The sequence below is a fragment of the Cupressus sempervirens genome, chromosome 4, assembly GCF_028749045.1.
Source record: "Cupressus sempervirens isolate cs-2001-9-10 chromosome 4, ASM2874904v1, whole genome shotgun sequence".
NCBI lineage: Eukaryota > Viridiplantae > Streptophyta > Pinopsida > Cupressales > Cupressaceae > Cupressus > Cupressus sempervirens.
This window is the reverse complement of record NC_143121.1, coordinates 544,740,852-544,767,959: the sequence shown is the minus strand read 5'-3', so window position 1 is coordinate 544,767,959 and position 27,108 is coordinate 544,740,852.

The window sequence follows — 27,108 nt, the reverse complement described above, 5'->3', positions numbered from 1 at the left end:
GCAAAGAATAGCCTGATTGATAATTTTTGCTCAATTAAGTGGCTTTTTCAAGAAATTGAGACTCTGAAGGACAGGTCCAACCAGACCAAAAACAGGGGGGAAGTCAAGGATCATGAGGCCAGCGGTGGTAAAGACTAGGTGGGCAGCCAGGAAAAAGACAGAAGCAAGGACCCCAGTGACAATCAGGAGGATAGAATCACCCGGCTCGAGCAGAAGGTCCAAAGGCTGGATTCCATTCACCAAGTTGTGACTAAACAAATTGTGGATACCCTCCATACCTTGAATGAAAATATTGTCAATCTGGGGGACTATCTGACCAACGCTGGTCTTATGGGGAAAATGGAGCAGAGTACAGATAACAGAACTAGTCGGGAGGATCCTCAGAAAGAGATTGGTATCCAGGAAAGCTAGGGGGACTAGAAGCATTTCCCCCCTACGAACCAGGAGGAGGAAGCCATCCAGAAGGAAAGCAATGCTGCAGAAATCCTGCAAGCAATGGAGAAGAAGGGGCACTAGTCTGCCTGCCAGGCTCTACTCCTAGCCTTTGCTTCCCTGGTTTCGAGCCTTTTTGCTTCTGGCCTTTTGTGGTTGTTTTTGTTATTTCTGACTTTTATGCTTTTAAGTTGTTTATTGTTGTAAAACTTTGGGTTTCAGGATCCCTGTAAAACCTGTTTTCCAAATCAAAAACAATTTCCTAACATCCTAATCATAGTCTAATACTAACTAATTCTAACCACCCCATCCAACCCATACACATAATACCTCTTAAAGGAAACCCTTTCTTTTTATTTATATGATTCATTATCCCTACTTTTCAATGCACTCTAAATTAACCACATTATACTTTATTAACAACTAACTAATGCTACTTATTCCCTAAACACTCCCTAAACATTTCCTAAACTACTCCTAACATCTCAGGCCACTTGGCCTCCTTGCTCCCCACTTCCCAAGGACACGACGGCTCTAAGAAAGCCCCCATGTAGGCACACTAACCAAGCTTTTCATGCTGCCCAAGGAGGAAATGAAGGTTTGGTTCGATTGGTGAATGGGGAGGCAATCATAGTTTTTTTTTTTTTTCAAACTCAAGTCTTTCAACCTTTCTAGCTACCACCTAACACCATATTAACTTATTCTCCCCAAAATTTGATAAGACTTTTGGGAGCACTATCCAATGTGTGCCATGTTAGAGCAAACATTACTTGAGTGTCATGATGTGGGAGGTTGGGTAATGAACCAACCAAAGTCAAGGAATTTATGGGGGGGCAGCAAGCTTGATTTTTTTGTTTGATTGTTGTTCAAACAAAGATTGCTCAAGATGACATGAGGCAAGAAGGTCACACCCAAGGTAGAATTGAAATCCTTCTTGAACACATGGCAAAGCTTTTGAGGTGTCACAAAGGGTTTAACCAAGTGGGGAGTGAGATGGAAGGTGGGGTAGGGGATTGGGTAGTTTTAGGAACCAATGAAAAATATTTAATTTTTTTTGTTTTTTACTTTGTTTAAAGTGTGCTTTAGTCTTGAAAGCCTATGCGAATCTCATAGGAGAAGATGGGATGGGTTGTGTGTGTGCGTGCATGCGTGCGTGCGCGTGTGTGTGCATGCGCGCGTGCGTGTGTGTGTGTGTGTGTGTGTGTGTGTGTGTGTGTGTAAATTTAAGGTCTTTTATTGAGGTCATCTTTGTATTTATCCATTTCATATAACCATTTTATTTTAAGATGGGAATCTTAGGAAGAATATTCACTATTCTAAGGGAAATTTTAGGCATGAATTAACTATTTGTAAAACATTTTCTAGAGAGCTAATATGCTCTCCTAGAAAAGTATGGATTTTCTCAATCTTGTTTTCCCCTTTGTTTTATATATTGTTTTTTTTCAATATTATATATCAAATTAGTGGGATCCTATCTTAGTATCTCAATGTCTTATTAGATATTACCATGAATCCATTTTTCAAAAAATTGTCTACTTAATCCAATTAATCTAATGGTTAAATTTATAAGTAACTCCACATACATGATATCAAATTCTTCAATTGATAGACTCTTTTAAATTTGAGAGCTAAACCAAGCATATTTTTGACATGCAATGAATAAAATCTTCTAGGGTTTGCTAATATGGTCTCTCATTAAGACATCCTATCATATGTAATCTTTCACTACAGTATTGAAATCTATAACACAATTGATCATTTTGCATATAAAGTAAATTATAAAGAATGCCATAAGAAAGGAAATTTTATTTTCTTTTTTATTCAACATACATGGGCTAGCCACTTATTATTCATTTTATTCAAACACCTGATTCAAAGACTCCATTGGGAAAGAACCAAGGAAGAAAACTCGATTTCATAGTCATTTCAGAAATAAGGTTAAGAATAAATTTTTACATCAGGATTACTATCCCAAGGAGAAGTCTCCAAGATATTTGAATCAAAACACCAAAACCTTGAATTCTAGATTGGCTCCATATCAAGGTAGCCACTATGAAAACTGTAATTACATCAAGGTAACCATGGAGAACCAAAAATTGACTAGGAGACAAATAGATTCAACACAAAGACACATTCAACCAATTACTCTTATCCCAGGTTTGCACAATAGGTTCATTATCAAACCAGACTAGGGAGAAGGTGGATTTTTCTAGGGTAGGAGAAGTTCGTCACAAAATAGATGCCTCTTTCGAGGCTATAATCACAAAAAAATTGTTCTATCACTTCTTAATTCCCAAAATACAACATGATTTATATTGATGAGTAAGGGACCATATCATCCTACTCTCTCCCTTTCCTCATCATGAGGAGAGACTCCACAGGAACCCAAAGTCCAACTAAGGCCCTCCCCCATACATGGTCACTTCTACCCTATCTGAGGGTGAGTAATGCCAACACAACCCTTACAGTTTCCCGCATAAATAAAATGTAAAAAGAAAAAAAGAAAACAATTAAGAAACCCATCACAATCTCATCCCTTACATGTTTCATCATACCTACAAATACACACACATGTAGAAATCTTACTTAAGCAATAAAAAATATAGCATGAAGAACACGAACTTGAAGGATTCCTACCTTCACAAATGGTAATTGTGAACTAAAATTTTTAGAAGAATTATCCCTTCTTCCTCCTTCAATTCTGGCTTTACTCTCTCTAAATGTAGATATTGGGTGAACACTCTGACTAAGGCCTTCTAGGGTCTTCCAACATAATCCTATCATTAAGACAACCTTTATGGTGGAGTACAAACTTGTCAAACTCATGCTGAAGTTCAATTTTCGCACTAAAGGAAAAATGGGATATTTGGATGGTCACAAAGTCAACAAAAGGGTCTAGAGGGGTGGAAAATTCCCCCAACCCATACATATAACCCCTAGGCACTTGGTTTTCATTAACTTTAGCCTCTAGGACCAATTTAGGACCTATTAATTGGCTTAAAATATTTGGACTTTCTAAAAACCTTAGGAATGCAATCTTACCACTAAACCCTAATTAGGGTAATTACTCTAAGTTACCAACTAATTAGTCCTAGGCTACTACTTAATCCATTCTTAGATTATCAGGTTACTCAGCTAACCCTAATTATCATGCTAATACACATACAAATTACGAGTGTCAAGTGACACCATAAGATCATTATTACATAACATTAAACACTTTTTTATTATATAATGATACACACATTCCAATTATGATACAAATAAAATATAAAACAACAGGGTCTACATCTTTAATTAGACTCAACCCTAGGTTTCATTGATAGTACATAGGGTCAATTATCATTTCTCCATTATATTTCTTGGCTAATAATCCTGCACACTCATTTCACACATCAATAGTTTAAGAATAATCACACACACACACACACACACACACACACACACACACACACACACACACATAGCCAACTCATCTGGATAATCACATAAATCAAAACATCAATCTTTTATTTAAATAACCTTTATCTCATTTATGCTCATATATTTAACCATTAAAATTTGCATAATTAAAGTATTAATCATAGTCCTAATCTTGCATTCATTTATTGTACTACACCATCAATATGCATATAACCTAATAATCAAGGTACCATAATTAACATTGTCATCATAAGGTGAAACACCTCATATCATCGTTAGTGCAAGTTAATGTTTAAATGGTCAAGATAATGTAGTACTCGAATCACGAAGTATTTAAAACATGAATGTATCAATTGATCTCAATTTTCATTAGGACATTTAAAACATAAAACATTACTTCATATCTATTCCAATCTCCTATAATGGATTTAACAATGAAATTTACATTTAATAAGTACATACGAGGAGGGACCTTACACTTCTTTGGTTGAAAAGGTAGAGAATAGTTGGTTATGGAATAGAAGATTTTGTCATATAAACTTTGATAATATTGTGAAGGCTAGTACTACATTTGCTATCAAATATTTACCTAAAATTGTGAAGCCTACTAATGTTGTGTGCAAAGAATGTGTTATGGCTTACTGTAATGCCTTGCTAGGGAACCCTAGAGAAACTAACCTTAAAAGATGCAAAGTTTTCTAAATTTTTATTTAAAAATGTTATAAGCTATAAAAATTATAGAAGCAAATAAACATACATAAAAAAAACAAAAAATAGTTACATTCCTCCAAGGTTCCATAATGATGAATCACATATAGGGTTTCATTAGGGTTTAAAAGTTTAATAAGTCCACAATGTAAAATAATACCACAATTATTAAAGAATATATATAAGTACATCATGAGTATTCTCATCCACTACACATGTTGTACGGTATGAGATAAACATCAAAAGAGTTACATTGACTATTGAAGCACCACTTCCAAATATAGATCAACTAGAAGAAGAAATCGAATATCTGCATCAAGTACATCCAACATCATTGTCCAGCTATTGAATCTAAAATGGAAAAGAATCACTACCACCTGACCTCTTGGAATCTAAGTGGCCCTAGTCCCATCATGTTGAGGAGATCATCTCAAGTCCCAAATGGGTAACAATTCATGATCAAAAACTTAATCTAAGCCAAGGAATCCTAAAATTAATCTATCACAAGTGGTACTATATTCTAGGTATAGTCTAATACCAAAGGCCGCAAGACACGTAGGAAACCTAGCATGCATATGGGAAAGTGACATCACATGAGCCAACTCTAAGGTTCCCTCGATAGTCTTCTTAGGACTTTAACCCCAAGTGACTCTATGTGGCATTAATATCCTTTTACATAGAAAAGATATACTAATGTAGCAAGGTCACCACCAAGCACCCTCTCTACTCCCATCCTAGCCTGTACTAGCACTCGAGGTATGGGCAAGGAACACACTAACTCTTGTTAATTAATTTTAACCCCATTAATTTGAATGTTATCACTTATTAAGACCACCTACAATTGGTTACCCAAGCAGCCACTTTAGGGATCTGGCCCCATTACAAGCCACTTCTTGACATGCACCTAGATAACCTACCCTAGGCTCAAAAAGATATAACTTATAACAAGTCACTAGAATCACATCAATTCTCAAGGAGTAACTTGAATTGAGAAAAGATCATAACTCTAGAGTCAAAAGTATCGCAATACATGAACTTACACAAAGACAAAAACTTGCAATAGAAGAACACAAATTCTAAGTCTGATAGAAGACCCACTACTCCCGCCTCTAGCAACCAGTCTGAATTGGCCATTTCTATGTTTCCCAACCAACCCATCACAAAAATAGGGCACAGTATATTAACAAGCATTTGAAATAAATTTAATTAACTGATCATTTCAATTTCGTTATATTTTCAAGGAAACCATTTTCAAAATTCAGTTCATATTTCCATCTAACACAATTTTGATAAATCATAGATTATTATAATAAATGAAATATTATAAATATAACCATCTAATAGGATGAATCTTTCAACTTTAACTAAATTTCTCATTATTTAATCAGATACATATATAAAAATAAGTATTTAAACATTTCCATACTAATCTTTTTTTATTTTAAAAGAAAAATATATTATAAAAGAAAACCATATATATGTATAATCAATATAATTAATACTAATCCTAAAAACTAATTATTATTAATAAAAATTTAATAACAAATTCAAACCTACACCCGCCAAAGATATGATATTTGCCCAAAAAGAACTCAATCTACCCTAATTTCAAAAAAAAAAATTATAAAAACCCCATAATAGCCCCAAAATAAGAATGAGAGAATCCACACATGACATCCACGAAGAAGACGAAGAAAATGATAAACATTTAAGAAAAATAAAATTACGAAAAAGTTCTACAACTCTTACCTGAATCTAATGCTCAACCAAAATAATTAGAATCCTAGATATTACAAAACCTTTCCTCCAAAAACCTCCTCCCTAAAAAGAATCCTAAAGCCTCTTATACAGATTTCTAACTGATAGACAGGTTTATGTGTTTCCAAAATGGACTCCCACCAGACAAGGAAACTTCCACTCCTATCTAAAACTAACTCACACGAGAGAAATAAACTTTTACTCCTATTTAAAACTAAATCCCACTTTACTTACACAATAATTTGGAACTTCTAACTTTTTTAATATATCCCTTTTAAAACTTTATTTTATTTACAAAATTATTTATGCACTATATTTATTATTTAATTTTTAATTTTATTGTTTTATTTTCATGATAAACTTATTTAATCTTTTGACAAAATATTTTTTTAAATGATTATTTATATTTGAATAATGTCCAATGCACCTTAAAGATTACTTTTGCTAAATAATTAATATATCAATAATATTGACTTTATCTGACTTGCTTAATAAAATAAAACCCAAGTTAACTTTTAATAACTTATTTTTTTTAATATTTTTATTTAATTAATTTCCTAATTAATTAAATAAAAAGAAATATTTTTTTCTTACTAACAATTTCCATTTAATGTATTAATTTAAAACCTCTAACTGACTAACTACACCAAATATCACAACGTAAACCATGAACTCGGAAGAACTCTATAATTAGGCAAGCATAGAAAATCAAACCTAGGGCTTAGGTCATCAAGTTCACATCACTTTGTTAAATTCAAAATGTAGGGAAAACTTAGATACTTGTCCTTCCCCACAAGAAAAAATGGTCCATGGTTGGGATTTGGACTTGAAAACTATCTCCCCTCTTTTACCATTAAGATATTGCATTAAATATAACATGCAATGGTGGGGAGTGGTACATCGTGTAGATCCTGACTAGCATGTGACTAATGTAGACATCTAAATCTGATTACATAGATAGGTAATCATATTTAGTCATCTCTTAGGACATTATTGATTAAATATTTATTATTTAATTAATTAATCATCATCCCCTAGTTAATTAAATTATTTAATTAACTATAGTCCAATTGATAAAATCAATTTATCAATTAAATCTCTATTCCTCTATTAAATTAAATAAATTCTCAAATCTATTTAATTTAATCCCATATCCCTATTTTATTAAATAAATCATTTAATAAAATATCAAAAATTCTAAAAGCATTCCTAAACCCTATCCTAACCCCTAATCCAACCCATTCACCCATGCTAACCTCACTTAGCCACCTAACTAACCCATCCCATCAAAGCTAAATCACTTACCCCCTAACCCCTTTTCTAAGCTAATCATAATCCCCCTCATAAACATGTGCACAACCTTAAGCAAGGGTTAAGACTTGCTAACCCAAGCTAAAGTCAAAATTATATTTGTTCCCTCAAAGTAAACAAACCACAATAACAAGTCCTAGTTATAAACCCTTTGTCCTTAAACCAAAAAGTTTGTCCTTTTTCAAAATATCCTTATTACCCATCCTACTTGACCAAAAATAACACATATTTCCTTTGAAAGACCCCATCTTTGCATATACAAAGAAATTGTTAGCAAGTCCATTTGCAACAATGTTTGTCTCTTTGGTTTATCCTTACCTTGTTCCAAACTATACTTATTGCCTCAAGACCACACTATCTAGAAAAATTTAGTTGCAAATAGACCCTTTTTCCATTTATCCAAAAGTTGTCCTTTTTCAAAAATATCCTTGTTACCTATCCTACTCGACCGAAAATAACACATTTGTCTTCAAAAAAGGTACTCCTTACTTCTTGACCAAAGGATTGTTAGCAAGTTCATTCACAACAAAACCTAAAAGTCTAAGTTTGCCTCACTTCACTACTTTACCATTTTTAGCACCTTAGCTATCCCTTAATAAAAGGTACACATAGCATAGTCACTACCTATAAAACCCCACCATTGTGATCAAATATTTTAGGGTTATCTCATGTCAGGCCAATCGAAGGCTAAGTTCAAAAAGGATAAACTTCCACAAATACTAGTTTACAAGGAAATAGATGTAGAATGCAAAAAACATACCCCCAACCCAAGGATTGCCAAGTTAGACCAAATTGAGAAAGACGGTGCAGACATTGCATTGCAAACTGAGTGGGATTACAAAATTTAGAACCTAACTCTTCAATGAGGTGTCAACCATAGCCTTATCAACAACTCTAGTGTTACTCACACTGATTAGGTATTTCTATTTCCACATAGATTTGTGCACTTGTTTCCTCATAGGTTTAGTTTTTTACATAGGAGCCACTCCCCCATACAAGCATTTAAAATAAGATCACCTCCTCCCATTTTTGAATCAACCTTAGGTTTTCAAAGAATCTTCCACATGCATCATTAAGCCCTAGTACCTTCCCTCATTTATGCACATACTTAGAAACATTTAGCATCATTTCTTGAAAAAACTTTGTTTCCCTAAAAATAGATTCCATCCATCTCACCATCATAGATATTTTTGAAACTAAGCATTTTCTTAGCTAGGCTCTCACTTTTGTCCCGCACCACCTTAAGCCAAAGGTTGGGTTACATACTTGATCCTCTTTTATCTCTCAAAAAAATAGACATTTGGTTATCTTAGGGGTTGATACCACCACAATATTTAGGATCACATTTAAGGGAAATGTAGTCTCCTTCCTTTAGCACCATATCATTTAGGTTTTACTCGTATCTCAGGATATTAGTCCACCCAAGTCACACTTAGGAAAAATCCCTTCCTCATATACATTTAGCATCATCCTTCTTGCATTCCATCCTTAGGAAAATTAGCATTTCATGCCACCCATCACACGTTTCGATAAGAACACACGAAAAAAGAAGGATATGGATCCTAGTCATAATAGTAACACATCTCGAGCTCAGCCCTACACTATAGTCTCCATGACACCACCGGATCCTCCACCACAACTCCCTGAAGACACAGGTTCTTCTATAGACATTGATGCTTTCATGAACCAACTTGGCCATGCGACCATTGTTAATGCCATCATAGATCGAAATAAGGAAACCATCATGGAAAATTTCTTAAGGGACAATGTTGGTGCTTTTGAGTTTGGACACCCACTACCTCCCCACATTATTAATCTCACATGCCCCATCTTTGGGTGGCACCCACCATCTGTAGGGTCATCAAACCCTTTTGATCCCTTCTCTTCACCCAATAGTGGATACCAACCATCGCAAATAGAACCTGTAGACCCAAATATACCCTCAACCCAAGTGACTACTCCCATTCCACAAAACACCCATCCCATCCTCACTCAACCCTTAGTACATACTACATCTCAAACAACCCAAAGTGTATCATCTACATCTACTTCCACCACTCATCTCCCTACTTCACAAAATCCCCCTTTTACATCCAGCAACAATACATTTTCTCTTCCACCTCACAACACACCTAGTCCATTTACTACTCAAATGCCGCCACTAGGGTCAAATACCTCATCTTCCATCCCACCCAACATCACTATCAACCTCTTTGTAGCTATCCAAAGCTCTTCAGCCTCATTTCCTTTGGGACCTTGGAATGTTGCTATGGCACAAGGGCCTACCACTAGCCTTCCCCCTAGCACTGCATCCATGTCCACACCTCAGGCACTTTCATCCATCACTTCATAAAGCTATTCACTACCACCCCTTACCAACTAATTTTCTATTCCACCTTTAAGCAATAGCCAAAACACCCCGCCACTGCAATTCCCTATTGTGAACACTCTACCTTAGATTAATTATGTTGCACCTATTCATAGTTAGTTATTTTCTCAAGTAGGAACACAACCCACATATATTGGGCAAGGTATATATTCCAAAAGCATGGCTCAGACATTACCAACATTACCACCCTTTCAACTACAATCATCATGTCAAAAATATGCTCAAGTATCCATGCAAAATTATCTCATAGGGCAACAACCTAATACTTACCCTCCCCACCAGCCATCTTCTCAGCACATGCAGCAATATGCACAAACTATATTCCAACAACCCATAGCATCCATCCCACTAGTTGTACAACCTATTTTTCCATAGATACCTTATAGAAATCATGATTTTCCACATCAAACTTTAGAATCTGTCATGTATCCTATGTTGGGGGCACCTGGATTGGGGGCATCTGCTCCCCCAACTATGAACTTTGAATGGGAGGAAATGAAAAATGCTCTCAAGGCCCTCAAAGATGGGATAGACTCCAAAACTTTTAAATTTGAAAATGATTGCCCATATCCATTTGACAAAACCATCACAATGACACCATTTCCTAAACATTTTGAGATCCCCAAATTTGATAAATTTAGGGGGAAAAGTGATCCAGTCACACATGTCAAGGAATTCTATATGCATGGTCAAGAAGTGACCTTATAATGATGTGTTCCTCATGCAATTTTTTTCAAAAAACTTAGGAGGATCATCCCTAGAATGGTTCTTTTGTATCCCTCAGGGTACTATTAAAGCCTCCACTGATCTTTCTAAAGCCTTTGTGGCTCAATACGCCCATCTTGTTGAAACTGAATTATCTATAGTAGACCTAGTTCATACCAAGCAAAAAGGGAGAGAAAGCCTTGCAAAATACTTACAACCTTGGCAAATCCTCACAACTAGGATCTCATGTACCATCTCAAAATGTCACCTTGTCAAAATGTTCATAAATAATGTACATCCTAGTCTTGCCCATCACGTGGTTATGAACTATCTACAAACATACAAAGACATTAATGAAAAGGGGATGGGACTTGAACAAGGGATCATCAAGGATGGTGTCATTAGACTTTACAAAGAAAACACCCAGGACCAAGGCCCAAGCAATGACAAAACCTAGCATTGGAATAAAATTAAAAATATGGTGACAGATGGTGTCACCGACACCCGACATGTTCATATCATTGGGGCAGCTACCAATATTTCTACCACATTTTTTCAATAGCAATCTTATCAGCAACAACCCCCCATGTATCAACAACCACCTATGCAAAACAACCAACAAGTACCTGCCTATCACAATCAAACCAATTCCATTACACTTTCAGCAGTACCAAAACCACGTGTTCAGAGACAACCACGTGTATACACCCTGTTGGGGGAACCCCTTGATGCAATTTTTGAAAAACTAGCCAAGGATAATCTTGTTCAATATTCACAAACACAACCCTTGGAACCTAATTAGTCTAGAGCATCCTGGTATAAAGATAATGAGTTTTGCAAATTCCATCATGTCAAATGACATACTACCCTTAAATGCATGCAACTTAAAGATTATGTCCAAGACATCATTGACCAGAAAGAGATCATAGTGGGGACACAAGCTTCACCTAATGCAAGGTTGATGATGTATCAAAATGCTTTCCCTCCTCATAACACAAACCTAGGAAAAGCACCTACAAACCCTCCTATCAACAAACCAAATAATGCTCCAAATAAACAAGGTGATAACCAAGATAAGTCTCAAAACTATACCTCAGCATATTTGGACTATGGTAGCCTCATCGGCTGCATATCACAAGTTGAACCATCTTTCAATGTTATAAACATCAAAGGCCTGAATATCTTGGAATGCCTTGGAAACATGCCAGCTCAAATTTCCATTCTAGATCTCTTACTCACAAGCCCAATTTATCCAGAGATCCTCGACAGTACTCTCCATGAGTCACGCATACCCACTAACATAAATGCCACCGTGTTCCACAACTTGGTTGCCCATCTTTCCACATAATGTACTTTATCCTTCAAAACCACCAACATCCCAGTAGTTGAACCTGATCATATCCTTCCACTCCACACAGCTGTCATGGTTTCTAAATTTGAAATCAAAAGGGTCATGATAGATAATGGATCGGCTTTAAATCTATGTACTCTAAAATTTATCAAATAGGCTGGATACACTGAGGCAAATATCATTAATGAAGTAATCACTATCAAATCATATGACAACTTAGAGCGCACCACTGAAGGAACCATCTTGCTCCCTCTCAGAGTCAGCCCAGCCACTCAAGAAAGAGTTTGTCACATACTTGATCTTAACCTTCCATACAACATCCTCCTTGGCTACCCATGGATTCATGCCATGAAGGCCGTTCCATTCACATATCATTAGTGCATCAAATTTTTGCATAATGGCACTAAGATAACCATCCATGCAGATCCTGAACCCTTTGCTCATTGCAACGCAGTCGAAGCTTCATACACCAATCATTGTCCTAGAATTGACATTTGCCACACCACAGCCAGTTCCTCTAGCACCTGCCATGATTTGGATACCATTTTAGCTTCCACTCTTTCCACGGTTAAGATCAACTACCAAGGATGTGGTTAATATAGTCTCATAGATGCTTTTGTTGTTAGCACTCTACCACTTGATCCAAATACTCAAGGATGCCCGAAACATCAAGGGCCAAAGCTAGATATCACCTCTCAACTCAAATAGGTGGGCCCTACCACATTCATTACCAAAGATATCCTTGATGGTGAAGAAACGGCTCTAGATATTAACACATGGCTATACAAAGAGCCACCTCCAAAACGTGAAGAGTTTCTTGACCACTTTAAACAAGAGTACCCATGGTCACATCGCCTAGCCACTAAAGAATGGGATTAACAAGGAGGTGGTCTAGGAAGTCTGGAAACAGATATTAGGCAACCTATAGAGGCATAACCAGAAAAGAAAAAGCAAGGGTTAGGCTATGGACTCCCTATAACTGGGGGCACTACGAAAGAAGGCCATACCTTCACGAACATCCAAAATAATCTTGTTGAGGTTGAAGACATTTTTGAGAAAGTAGAAAATAAATCCTACGATGATATTTTCCTTGATGAAATTATCCTAGGCGCGTCTATGCTCTACCAATTATCCCTCAACCTTATAGACCTACCACTCACTCACCCCGAACTCATTGATTGGGACCAACCAAGTGTTGTCCATGTTAATGAATTATCTACCGAGCACACACTCCTTAAATTCATGTGAGCAGAGACACTGCATAAATGACCACCACCACCATCTGCATATGTCTACAAACTGGATCCAGTAGGTTACTTTGGGGAGGAGGAAATCTCCAGTCACAAAATTGAATTAAAAATCTAAACCAAAAAAAGCAAAAAATAAAGTACAAAACATCCTCTGGTGAAAACTCCTCTGGGGCACCATTGGATGACTCAAAAAATGAAATAAAAATAAAGGACATATATGACAGTGAAAACTTCTTAGAGGCACTCAAGGATGGAGATTTTATCCTTCCCCCATAGGAGCACAGGCCTCCCATAGCTTCAATCTTGATAGAAGAAACTAGACCAGTCAATATCAGTCTGACTGAAATACCACATATCACACATATCACAACATCTTTACTACTTGAGCAGGAAAATATTCTCATTGAAGTCCTCCATGAAAATGTTGGTTATTTTGCATGGTCCTATCAAGACATGTCGGGGTTGGACCCCAAGTTAGTAGTACATCATATGCCTATGGATTCAAAGGCCAAACCTATCAAGCAAAAGCTTCATACAATGCACCCCAAAGTTGCTTTATTGGTTAAAGCAAAGCTATAAAAATTGTTAGAGGAAGAAATCATTCACCCAATAGACCAAACAGAATGGATTTCCAACATGGTACCTATTACAAAACCTTCTAGTGATATCAGACTATGCACAACTTCAGAGATCTCAACAAAGCTTGTCTGAAGGATGATTTCCCATTACCAAATATAGAAATGATTGTTGATCTCACCGCAAACCATGATCTCTTATCACTCATGAATGGTTTCTTCAAATATAACCAAATTTAGATAGCAAAGGAAGACCAACATAAGATAGCATTTACCACACCTTGGGGAACATTCTATTATAACATGATGCCATTTGGGCTAAAGAATGCCAGGGCAACATATCAGCGCGCCATGACGGTCATCTTCCATGACCTAATCCATAAGACTCTTTATGATTATGTAGATGATATTTTAGTCAAGTCTCTCAATGCTCTTGATCACTTATCTCATCTCGAGGAAGTGTTTGATCGATTGGCTAAATATCATCTCATGCTCAATCCTAAGAAATGTGTCTTCAGCATTACCTTAGGAAAGCTCCTAGGATTCATTGTATCATAGTGTGTTATTGAGATTGATCTTAAAAAGGTCAAGGCCATCATGGATATGGCTCCTCCTAAGAAACTCAAGCACCTTTGTTCTCTTTAGGGGAAACTTCAATCAGTCAAACAGTTCATCTCCCAACTTGCTAATAAATGCTAATGATTTACACATCTACTCAAGAAGGATCAGAACTTCAGATGGGACCTTGCTTGCCAGTGCAACTTTGAGCTCATTAAGCAATACTTGGCTAACCTGCTTATTTTGGTTCCTCCAGTTGCAGGGCATCCACTCATATTATACATTACAGCTACTCTTATAGCATTAGATGCTCTTCTAGTACAACTTGATGATGCAGGCAAGGAAAGGGCTATTTACTACATTAGCAGTACTCTAGTGGGATATGAGCTCAATTACACACCAATGGAAAAGGCTTGCTTGGTTGTGGTATTTTCCACTCAGAATTTGTGCCATTACATGTTGAGCCACACTGTGCAACTAATATCCAAAATTGATCCATTAAAATACATTTTATCTCGTACAGGATGGCTAGCTAAATGGGTTATACTTCTCAATGAATTTGACATCTAATATGTTGATAGAAAGGCCATAAAAGGCCAAGCTATTGCAAATCACTTGGCAGATGCACCCTTGGTTGCAGACCACCCTCTCATTATGGAATTCCCAGATGAACACCTCTATTTGATAGAAGAACAACCATCTTGGAGGTTATACTTTGATGGCTCTTACACATCTCATGGCTCTGGCACAAGCATACTCTTGGTCACACCTAAAGGAGATTACATTCCTAAATCTTTCAAACTACAATTTTAGTGTACCAATAACATCTCATAGTATGAAGCCCTTGTTCCAGGAGTCAAGATAGCCATTGAATGGAATATCATGGAGCTACAAGTCTACGGTGATTCCCAGCTTATCATCAAACAAGCCTTGAATGAATATCAAACCAAGGATGACAAGCTACTACCTTACAAGGATTTGGTTGATCAATTAATGAAACATTTTACTCAACTTTAGTTCACACAGATACCTAGACTACAAAATAAGGTAGCAGATGCCATGGCTACTATTAGTTCCCTTTTGGAAATATTGAGCAAGGCTACACAGTATGAATTCTTGGTCGAGTAGCATGCATGAACCCGCATATGAGAATGATGATTCAACACAGGTATGCATCTTGGTTGGTCCCCAATCCCCATGGTACCATGAAATTCATGCTTACCTACTAAATGGTATCATATCTCCTCATCTCACATGTACCCAATGCCAGAACCTTATTCGTAGAGCTTCCCATTATACTATCATCGCCCAAACCCTATATCATTGCGGTTATCATGATACTCTCTCTCAATGTCTAGACCAAACCAAGGTTGCAATGACTCTCAAAGAGGTACATGCCAGCCTTTGTGGTTCTCACATGAGCAGGATAGTTTGAACTAAGCAAATCCTTCGACCTGGGTATTATTAGCCTACTTTGGAGCATGATGCATGTGAATTTGTGAAATGATGTTTACCCTATCAAAAACATGCTAATCTAATTTGAGCCCTAGCTCAAGATCTGCAACCTATAGCACCACCATGACCTTTTGCCTATTGGGGATTTGACCTTGTTGGTCTTATCGCACCTCTTTCTTTAGAAGGGCACAAGTGGATAATCGTCACCACCAATTATTTTACTAAGTGGATCAAAGTAGTTCCCCTTGTCACTACCATGGGAGTTCATGTGTCTAAATTTATCCTATATCATATCATATGTCGCTTTGGCATCCCGGCTACCATTTTTATTGACCATGGAGGTAATTTCAAAAACCTAAATATGGAGGAATTGTGCACTTCCCTTCACATCCATCACTATTTTTCTAGCCCATACTTCCCACAAGGTAACAGTCAGGCAGAGGCAACTAATAAAACTCTTCTTAAAATCCTCAAGAAAATTGTTAATGATTTTGGCCGTGGTTGGCATTTACAAATCAATCCCACCCTATGGGCATACTGCACCTCATTTCGTACATCCATTAGCACAACCCCATAGTCCTTGGTTTATGGTGTTGAAGTAGTATTACCTATTGAGGTTGAACTCCCATCCCTTTGTATTTCTTTATGGGGTCAAATATCAAATGAGGATTACAGAGTGGCTCAACTGACTCAGTTTGATCTACTTGATGAAAAAAGGCAACAAGCCTATGACCACCTCATGGTCTACCAGAATCGCCTCAAGCGCAATTTCAATAGGAAGGTCCATCAGTGCCATTTTCAAGAGGGTGACACGGTCCTCAAGGAGAACATGAAGGTTCAAACTGATTGAGAAAAGAAAGGTAAGTTCGAGCCCACATGGCTTAGACCTTATGTGGTCACAGCATCTTTTGGCTTTGGGGCATATCAGCTATCTACACTTGACGGTGAAGTCCTAAATGATCCTACCAACATCATTCACCTTAAGAAATTCTATGCCTAAAAGAAAAAATCTCAGTAGACAAAAAAAAAAAGCTCAAGAAAAACAAGCGTCCAATGGTGAAAACTTGGCAATTCAAGCGCCTTGGATAGGTGCCTTGTGAAAACTTAGAAATTAGGCACCAGGTGTACTTAGCCTTTTTATTATCTATCAATGACATGCATCTCCCCCATTGCCACTCCATATCTCATAACCATTGTCCTCGTGTTTTCAAGGTGCCCCCTGTAGTTTCACTTTCATAGCCCCAATCCACTTCACGATGCTTTCTTTCCATCTCCCCCCCCTTTTTGTAGCACCCCACCTATGTTCTGTATTATAGCTCTTGTTAGTATATCTACCATACCATTTTAATCTACCCCATGTATCATGTCAGATATATCCTACCATTGTACTCTATCAAATGTATCTTATCAGGTGTTTTTCATCCTCGTACATTACCATATATATCCTACCTGAAAAGTACTATTATGTGTATCATATCCTTGTACAAACACTTGTATCCTATGTATCATAATCTTGTAAATGCAATAGTATCATAATCCTTGTAACAATAGTTATGCTATACATATCACACCCTTGTAATAATAACTGTACTATAACAATGTTATCTCCTCATCCTAAGCTTTCCCCCCTTTTATATACATACCCACTACCGTATTTTATCGTATGTTCCTGAGTCCCCATTCATTGTATAAGTCATGGTTGTACATTTTGTTCAGGTCTTATTGTGACACCCTGTGTCCCTAGCCCATCATCTATAGAAAAGAAGTCATTGTCCCTTTTTATCAATACCCTAAGCATCCTAGCCTGAAAGTCCTTTCCAAGTGTCTCTTCAATTTTTTTCAACCTATCAATAGCCAATCATCCTGATCTCTTTAGCAAAAGGTTACTTTTTCACACTTTTATTTTTTGTATATTTTGCTTTGGTCACTTCCATATGTTTTGTTAGTTGTTTCCTCCTCAAGGTCACCATGGTCTTTAATATCATGGTATGTTTTGACTGGGGCAACTCAAAGGCATGGTTGCAATCGCGATCTTTTTCTACTTGTGAGCCAGTTGGATATCACTCTTGCATATTTCAACCATGTTCTTGTTTATGATAACATAATGTACTTGGGTGATATCGTTTGCTTGTGGATCGGCCAGCATCATTCCCAACCTAATCTATTCAGGACTCATGTGATGTTGGGGAAATCCTTGCATGCTTGTTTCAGTCAGTCTTATGTAATATTGGGGAAAAGGCCTTGATGTTTTTAGTAACCTTGGCAGGTCCCTAATATTCCTATATCAAATAAAGTGCTCACACTACATGGTGGTACTTCTTCATGAAGTGCCCCATTCTCAAGCTTCCCATACACCTCACATTTGTTTGCTTGTTATTTTCCTTCCCTTTCCTATCATAACCCATGATATCCTCTTCCTTTACATCACCTACCTCTCTCAAAAGTGTTCAATTTTTTCACTATCAGAATCTTTCAATTCAAAATCCTTCTCCTCAAAAATTGACTTATCTAATTTATCCTACTCTTACAACTTTTCATCCCTTAGGCTATGATGTCACCACCATCATGATGTGGTCCTTATCATAAGTCACTATCCTAGCTCTAATCTCTACTATCCTCCTGACTATGAGTTTTTTGGTCACTCATTTTCCAACATCATTCTCCTTAGAGTTAGTATCTCCTATGTTTTACAATCACTTTTTATATCATAGATCATTATCCTAATTCATGTATTGATTTTCCTATCTCACCATCTTAGTTTGTCTTGTATCTCAGTATTGTCATCATTGTCTACATTTATTCACTATCTCCCTACCTTCTAGAATCTAGCATGTTGTATTATCATAGCTTATACCCTTTTATCATACCTTGGCTCTCTCTCATATCCTAACATTTAATCTTTCCTTCACTGTTCACTATTTTAGCTCACTTCACATATGTTATCATCAAGTGCTTATCATAAGTCTCACATTCATCTTGTAGTCTGTGTTCATTTTAGCTTATCATCAAACTCGTGCAATGGTAGTTTGTGTCAATTTCAGCATATCATAACTTTCACGTTCTTTTTTTAGTTTTGTTTTTTTGTGTTCTTTTTTAAATATGTCATTCATCCTTTTAAACATTTTCATTCATCATTAGTTTGTGATTCATTTTACCATTGTCATTTATCATTAGTTTGTGATTCATTTTAAGGTTGTAATCCATCTTTAGTTTGTGTACATTTTCACATATAATACATCTCATGTTTTAGTTTGTGTTCATATCATAACTCTCATCTTTATTCTTTAGTTTGTGTTCATTTTAACATATCATAAATATCATCTTTATTCTTTAGTTTGTGTTCATTTTAACATGTCATAAATCTCATCTTTATTCTTTATTTTGTGCTCATTTTAACATATCATAAACTCTCATCTATATTCTTTAGTTTGGGTACATTTTAACATATCATAAAACTTATGTTTATCCTTTAATGGGTGATTCATTTTAAATTTGTCACTTATCTTTGTGTTCATTTTAAAAACTATCTAAACATTCTCCTCGTCATAAAAACAACATATTAATACTATCATAGGAAATCACATCATCAATAATCACATCAAAAAATATCACATCACATCTGCGATATCATAAGCAAATCACATAAAAACTTATCACATCACATATGCGATATCATAAGAAAATCACATCATCAAAATTACATCAGAACTTATCACATCACATCTATAATATCATAAGAAAATCACATCAAAACATATCACATCATATTTTCCCTATCACAGAAAATTACATCCTACATCACAAACTGTCAACAATATCATATCTATCCTCAAAAATCTCATCTTGCATCACAAATTGTCAACAATATCATATATCCAATGTCACATCCTGCATATCAACAATATCAATCTCCCATCTACATCTAAACAATACATACAACTCACATCATAACCATACTCATACAATCATAAATCTATAATACATATCTCGCCTCAAAGAATGCTCTGCTCTATATATATCCCTCTCCTCCACAAAGAATAAATGAAAGAATAAAAGAATATAGTCCATCAACATCCAAATATATAGTATCCATATCATACATCTCACTACAATGGGTATGTGCCCTCACAAAAATATACATAAATCTCAAAATCTATTGATATGTATAACAAAATGCTAATCATACAAGTGAACCAAGCACTATCACTGCTCTCCCTAATATGTCGTCTCTATCTATGGATCCTCCTATGTATCCCTCCCTACCGCTAGTGCTACTAGTGGTGGAGGTGGTGGCCTCATCAATCCTCCTCTTGTCCCCAAGCTCTCCACCTCATCCCTCCTCCCCCTCATCCATGTGTCTCACCTCTGGCTCTATCCTATCTTGTGATTATGCCCTGTATGTTGAGACCCACCTATCCTTTGTGAGCCCCTAGTGCCCCATCCACTCTCCCCCCTCCATGCATCCACGTGTAGGTCCCAACTGTCCCTGACCATTTTAGTCACCTGTAGTGGTCTATCTAGTCTATTAGGACTGTTGCATGGTACCTACCCTAGTAGAATCTTTCCCTCTCCCTCAAATCCTCCACCTCTGACCATAGTCTCCTCAACTCCTCCATCCCTCCACCCACCACCACCTGCACTCCCAAGGTCACCACCTCCATCACTAGTCGGTCTCACTCCTACTGCAAGGTGTCTAGCCTCATCTATAAAACCTACCTCTCCATGCTCACCACATCTAACCTCCCCTCCATCTGCCCTAACTCCATCTGCAGTCTCCCCACCCTGCCTGGCCCTGTGCCACATCTTGCTCCTGATGTGTGTCATGTAGTAGCTAGCTAGTAGCATCATGTGTTTGCTGCAATGATGCATAATGAGCTGCCCATCGCTCATCCCCTCTCCCTGCAAATGATCCTCCTCCATCACCCCCTGCTGGCCTCTATGGTCTCTGCTCTCTCTCTCCTTGTGGTCTCCTCTCCTCCACTATATCCTCTCCTCCTCTCTCTAGTCGTGCTCCTCTCTCCTGCCTCCCTACCCTCTGTCTCTACCTAACTAACCCCTCCTCCTACACAACAACATCTACTCATTATTGTAGCCCTCTCACTATGTATCTCCCCTGTCACACTGCCCAAGATAGCTCTCCTACCACCACTACTACCCTTGTGACTTGTACTCAGCCTATTGGTCTTGGTTGCTAGAAACCATCTCGATACTCCTGAGTGGAGCTAGCATCTACTGCCTTGTGAACCAGTCCCACTACTGTGGCTCTAACTCTAGCCAGCCCTGAAGCAACCCCTCTCTCTGCAATGCTAGTCCATACATAAACACTAGCTCATGTGTCATGCATTGATAACAGTTTGGCTCCCCGAGAGCCACTTGTTTCCATCCAAACTATCGTAGTGCCCTATTCGGTCGGTACTACTCAGCAATGTACTCCCATCATCCAAAAATGAAACAAGGAGATATAGTGTAGGGCAGTTGTTGTCGCTCCTCTACCCATGGCCCTAGACCCATGTAGGGTCTCCATACCACTGCCACAATCTCATCCACCTAAACTCTCTAGTAGTCCACATCCTCTGTGTGGTGGTATGTAAGCGGCTCCCCCAGCTATATGCCACTAGCTCCTCTGCCTGCTTGTCTCTATGCGCAATCAGCCTAAATACTGCAATGTGCTCCCAGACCAATACCAGTAATAATGTGAGGAACCCTATGCTCCTCCCCTATCAGTCGGCTCCTTGGTACACTATCTGGTGAAGGTCTCTATACAACTTTGCCAACATCAATGATCCCCACGCAGCAGGGACTCTTGTATCTACTATTTGCATGATCATTGGGATCAGCACCAATGTCACTCCAGTCCCTCCTATATCTGGGGCAATGTATCTAGAGACTAGCCCACATACATAGAAGTAAATGCATCTCTTAGGGACCACTTGATCCAGATGCTCATCTAATACAAACTATCCCCTCTGAATTAAAAATGACACACCTGACCCTACTAATCCCTACATTGCTTCCTTTGGGGTCATCTCCCTCGTTGCCATCACTAGCATCCCTCATACTAGTAGCCTGAATATCTGGTATACATCCTTCAGGGTCACAATTATCTCTCCTGTCAACAGGTGGAAGCTGGCTATCTCACTATGTCGCCGCTCATACAAAGTTGTGACCATAGCCATATAGGTTCATGTGTGGGGCAGCCTAGCTAGGTATCTAAGCCCAATGCCCTCGATCCTCACCTAATCCGTAGCCGTCAGCTGATCTCCTGCATGTAGTATCATTTCTTGTCAATCACACGACACCAAGGCATCCAGCGACCACTACACACCAAAAACCCAATCACATATTAGTATTATTTTCCATACTTTTCCTACCCTAAGATTTTCACACCTTATCTTACCCAAACCCCTATTTTTCGTAATTTTTTCCCTAACCCCGTATTCTTGTGAATGCACTCGTGAACCTTGAACCTTGTAATCTTGCTGGGATATGTTCCTGCAGGATTGCACTTTGACATTGCCCGCCCTTGCACCATTTGACCTGCATTCTTTTCTACATTCTCACATGCATTCCCATGCAAGCTTACCCTAGTGATCCCATAACCCCTTATTCTAGCAAGATCATGTTTTACCCTTTCTTTCCCTTGGTCAACCCTATCCCATTCCTGCATTGACCTCATCCCTACTGTGAGATTTTTCCCCCACAGGGTTATCCGCATTTTCTTTGGTGGGATTGCGGTCCCACCTAGCTACCCTCATCCCCGCATAAAGTTTTTTCCTCAAATTTGTGATCCCGCGAAACCTACTATCCCACCCATTTTTGGCCCTTCCCTTAGCTATTATTGTAGGATCATGATCCTGCTGATGCCACATGCATTCTTGTCAAACCCGAGTCTGCGGGATTGCATTTTTGCTTTTGCTGGAATGCTCTAAGCTACTAGAAAATAAAAATCACAAAAAGGTTTTTGACCCTATCGAACGATCGGGTGTCTACCGCACTCATACTCATCACACAACATCAAATCGATGCTCTGGTTGTCCAATAGCCACCGTCATAGAATCCAACTCAGAGCTCTTGGTAGCAATATCTCCTTGTCTGTCTAAAAGTAAATGACCCTTTCTAGCCCTCTTCTAGCCACTTATAGGCCCCCTCGGTGCCCTAGCTACCTCATCAACTCTTCCAGCAACCCCCTATTGCCCACCATTCTTATTCTTCCTCCCATTTCTTATCTTTTTTACCTATTTTCCCTCTTCTATGTCATCTTGTCCCCCATGGGCTTACTGCAACTTTTTCAAGAAGTCGTCGTGCCTCGTATTCTCTCCCCACCACCTCCTTGAGGGGGCATCACCTAGTCCATTCTCTTCTCCTCTACTTAAAACTAGGGCAACTATGTTACTTTAAGCAGTCTTCTTCACGTTGTTTATATTCAAACTTCTTTGAAATAGTGTTCTTTCAACACTATGTCAAAGAGGGGCAAAATATAGACACCTAAATCTGATTACACAGATAGTTAATCATATTTAGTCATCTCTTAAGACATTATTGATTAAATATTTATTATTTAATTAATTAATCATCGTCCCCTAGTTAATTAAATATAGTCCAATTGATAAAATAAAATGATAAACCAAAATCAATTTATCAATTAAATCCCTATTCCTCTATTAAACTAAATAAATTCTCATATCTATTTTATTTAATCTGATATCCCTATTTTATTAAATAAATCACTTAATAAAATATCAAAAATCCTAAAAGCATTCCTAAACCCTATCCTAACCCCTAATCCAACCCATTCACCCATGCTAACCTCACTTAGCCACCTAACTAACCCATCCCATCAAAGCTAAATCACTTACCCCCTAACCCCCTTTCTAAGCTAATCCTAATCCCCCTCCTAAACATGTGCACAAATTTAAGCAAGGGTTAAGACTTTCTAACCCAAGTTAAAGTCAAAACATCTCCTCCCCTCACCCTCCAACATTTATGAATCTTAATCCCCCTTTATGACTCTTACATGTCTCTTATATACTCAACCTCCCTCTTTACTCCCTTGACCAACCCTTATCCTATCCTCTCACACTCATCCTCCTTGTGACAAGTGTCACTTCCCTATTGGCTCTAAACAAGCACAATCCATGTGCTCCCTTTTGAGTGCATCTTGACCTTCCCTCACCATCTTGTCATCTTTGCATCCTGACCATCCATCTCTCTACCCCTTGGCCTATAAATGTAGCCCTCTCCCTTCACAAATATTATCCACCTTTCATGCATTGTTATAATGCTATTTTGAGAGCTTGAAGACTACCAAAATACCATTATAATGTTGAAATCCCTCCATACCTCCATTGTTGAAATCATCCTCCATGCACACCATCCATCCACTTGAAGCTTGAGCACAATCATGAGCAGACATCTCTACTTATCAGGGACAAATCCACTTCATCATGGGTTATGCCATAAGGAGCCTACCATTCATGGTTTGCTTCTTTTTATGGTGATAACCATTGATTCCTATCTTAAGTGTTAACTTTGTTTAGTTTTGTTAATGCTCTTGTTAGTATTAGTATTCATGTTACATTACTAGATATTAGGTGATACAACTACGACTCTCTCCCTCAACCACAATAGTCATGATATACAAAAATGTAAACCAAACACATGCACCATACACATGCAAGTATGGGGTAAGTATCTATAATAACATAAGCATCATCAAAGAACTAACTGAAAACTTTAAAGAAAACATTTAAATATTATCACAAGATTAACCATGAATCATAATCACATAAAATATCCCTAACATGAAGTATCTCATCATATCTATAAGAAAAACATGAAAATAATATCAAATTATATGGTAACCATGTCATACCACTACATCAAATGATAAAACATGAAACTAGCCTAAAAGTATTTGGCAACATGACTAATAGAAAAATGGGGTAGCCACTACACCAAGTAGAAGAAAGTTTCTTTTTCTAGCAAGCAGTTTACTACCACAGCAAAACTGGAGATTTTTCATACAAATTTGAGTGGTCCTACAAAAAGAAGAGAATTCTATGGTGAAATTTATATCATCATTTTTGTTTATTATTTCACTAGAATGATGTGGGTAGCTCATGTACGAAAAAGTATTTCTCCTTAACCCTAGCATCTCCTAGGGTCTACTCTAGACCTCTTCTCTAGCCTTTCAAGGTTCTTGCACTAACCCTAACTTAAGAGGATCACACTCCAATCCATTCCTCTTTCAATGTAAAACTTAACAGATCAACCAATCATTACTCCTTAGATGCCTTACTGGCTCGTCTACACCAAACACCTAGACATGGTCACAAACTACTCAAAAAAGGGAGAGAGAAAGAGAGAGAGGAGTGTCCTTATTGTTTTGAGTCCATTCCAATGCCCATCCACAAAAAATACATTGAAATCTCTATCACTTTCAAGAAATTGCTCCAATTTAGGCCTACAAGGGCTACAAGGAATTAGGCCTACAAACTCAACTTTTGGAACTTAAATCATAAAAATGATTAATGAGGTGGGAAACTAGCTTCATATCCTTATAACCTTTTGGAATACTTTTGAGATTAACCTAGTCTCACTTTCCCAACCTATCTGTATAGTGGGATGCCAATTTCAAGCCTAAAATTAAGGGTTTGCGAATTTGCTAACAAGATTCATAAGGGTTTGATCAAATCCCTATGTAGGCATCTCACCAGGAGGTCTCCTTTGGCATAGGACTTATCCACTCTCATTTCCTTCTCTCCATCCACTTGGACTGAGGCATTCATTGCACTCAATCCCACTAAATGTTATTTCAAACTCTGTGATCGCTAACTATGCTCACTTGGCTTACCTAGGACATTACTGCAAAATGGCCAAACTTTCTTTCCAAGGCCCAAGAACTTGCATGCCTATAATAAAAGGAGTCTTCTCACACATTTCAAGATACCATACCATTTCCATGATGTAAAGGTGAGTTAAGAATCCATTTTCCCAAACTACTTGATTCAAGACAACAACTATGCACAAACTAAAATATTTACAAAAAGGAAATGAAATGAATTCTACAATCTATATAACCACACACAAAACTAGTAAATAACATATTAAAACTCATGAATTAGGTAAATTATAAAATTTAATCCATCAAATTCCCTCAAGAAGCCAAAAACCCATACTGTGATAAAATAACACTGAAATATGCTTGCTCATTCAACCAATTTTTTTCACAATACCTTCCGACCATTGTTATAGGTTGAGGGAGGCCTTATATAGTTCCATTACACCTGATCCAACCTATTAGAGTTTTTGACTCAACCATTTGATCAAAATTGCACTTTTTGCAATAAAAGTTGTCATGACAACTTTTGCAATTTTGCGAAATTGTCGAGCAAGTTTACATTTTTTTGGCCTAGGTAGACCAAACTTGGTCCAAACCCCATGAAACTCTACCAAGTTCTTAGATATTTAATTTATAACATTAAAACATCATTTCATCCCTTAGTTGACTAATATATCCCTCTAAATGCCTAATTGTCACTATTGGCAAGAATGCCAACGATTGCAACACACTAAGCAATATTGGACAACTAGGTAATCTTTCCTATTCTTAAGGACCTAGTTAGACCTCATAAGGAAAATACACACACTGGGACTCATCATTTCCTTTATTATACTAGTGGCTTGGCTAAGGCCATTACAAGACAAAACCCAACTAGGAACCCTAGGTTGTTAAATAGTCTTGCCTCAGTGCTCCTGCACCATGCTCCTCACAAGAGAAAATCATGTCACTCCTATAGACAAGATGTCATCAGCTATTCCCCTTTTACTTAAATTTTTAGTTCCATACCATGTTTCCATTAACTCTGGCTTATTCTTCCATTTCGTGAGGTGTCCCATGTACACCTTGTATCTAATAGTCTTCTTGACTCTTGAATCCGGTAAGATTTTTGCCTCTAGTTAAACCTTGGGAGCTAGGACATCAGATGCTACATCCTCGCTAACCTCCTATATGTTCCCATATACTTCACTTATAGGTCCCTGAAACTTGGTTAAGTCTTCCATATTGAAGACTAGTGAGAGATTCAAGTCACTAGGGAGATCCACCTTATAATAATTAGCTCCATACTTAGCTAGAATCTTGCAAGATCCCACTCTCTTCATTTGTAGTTTGGTCTTCATTTGTAGTTTGGT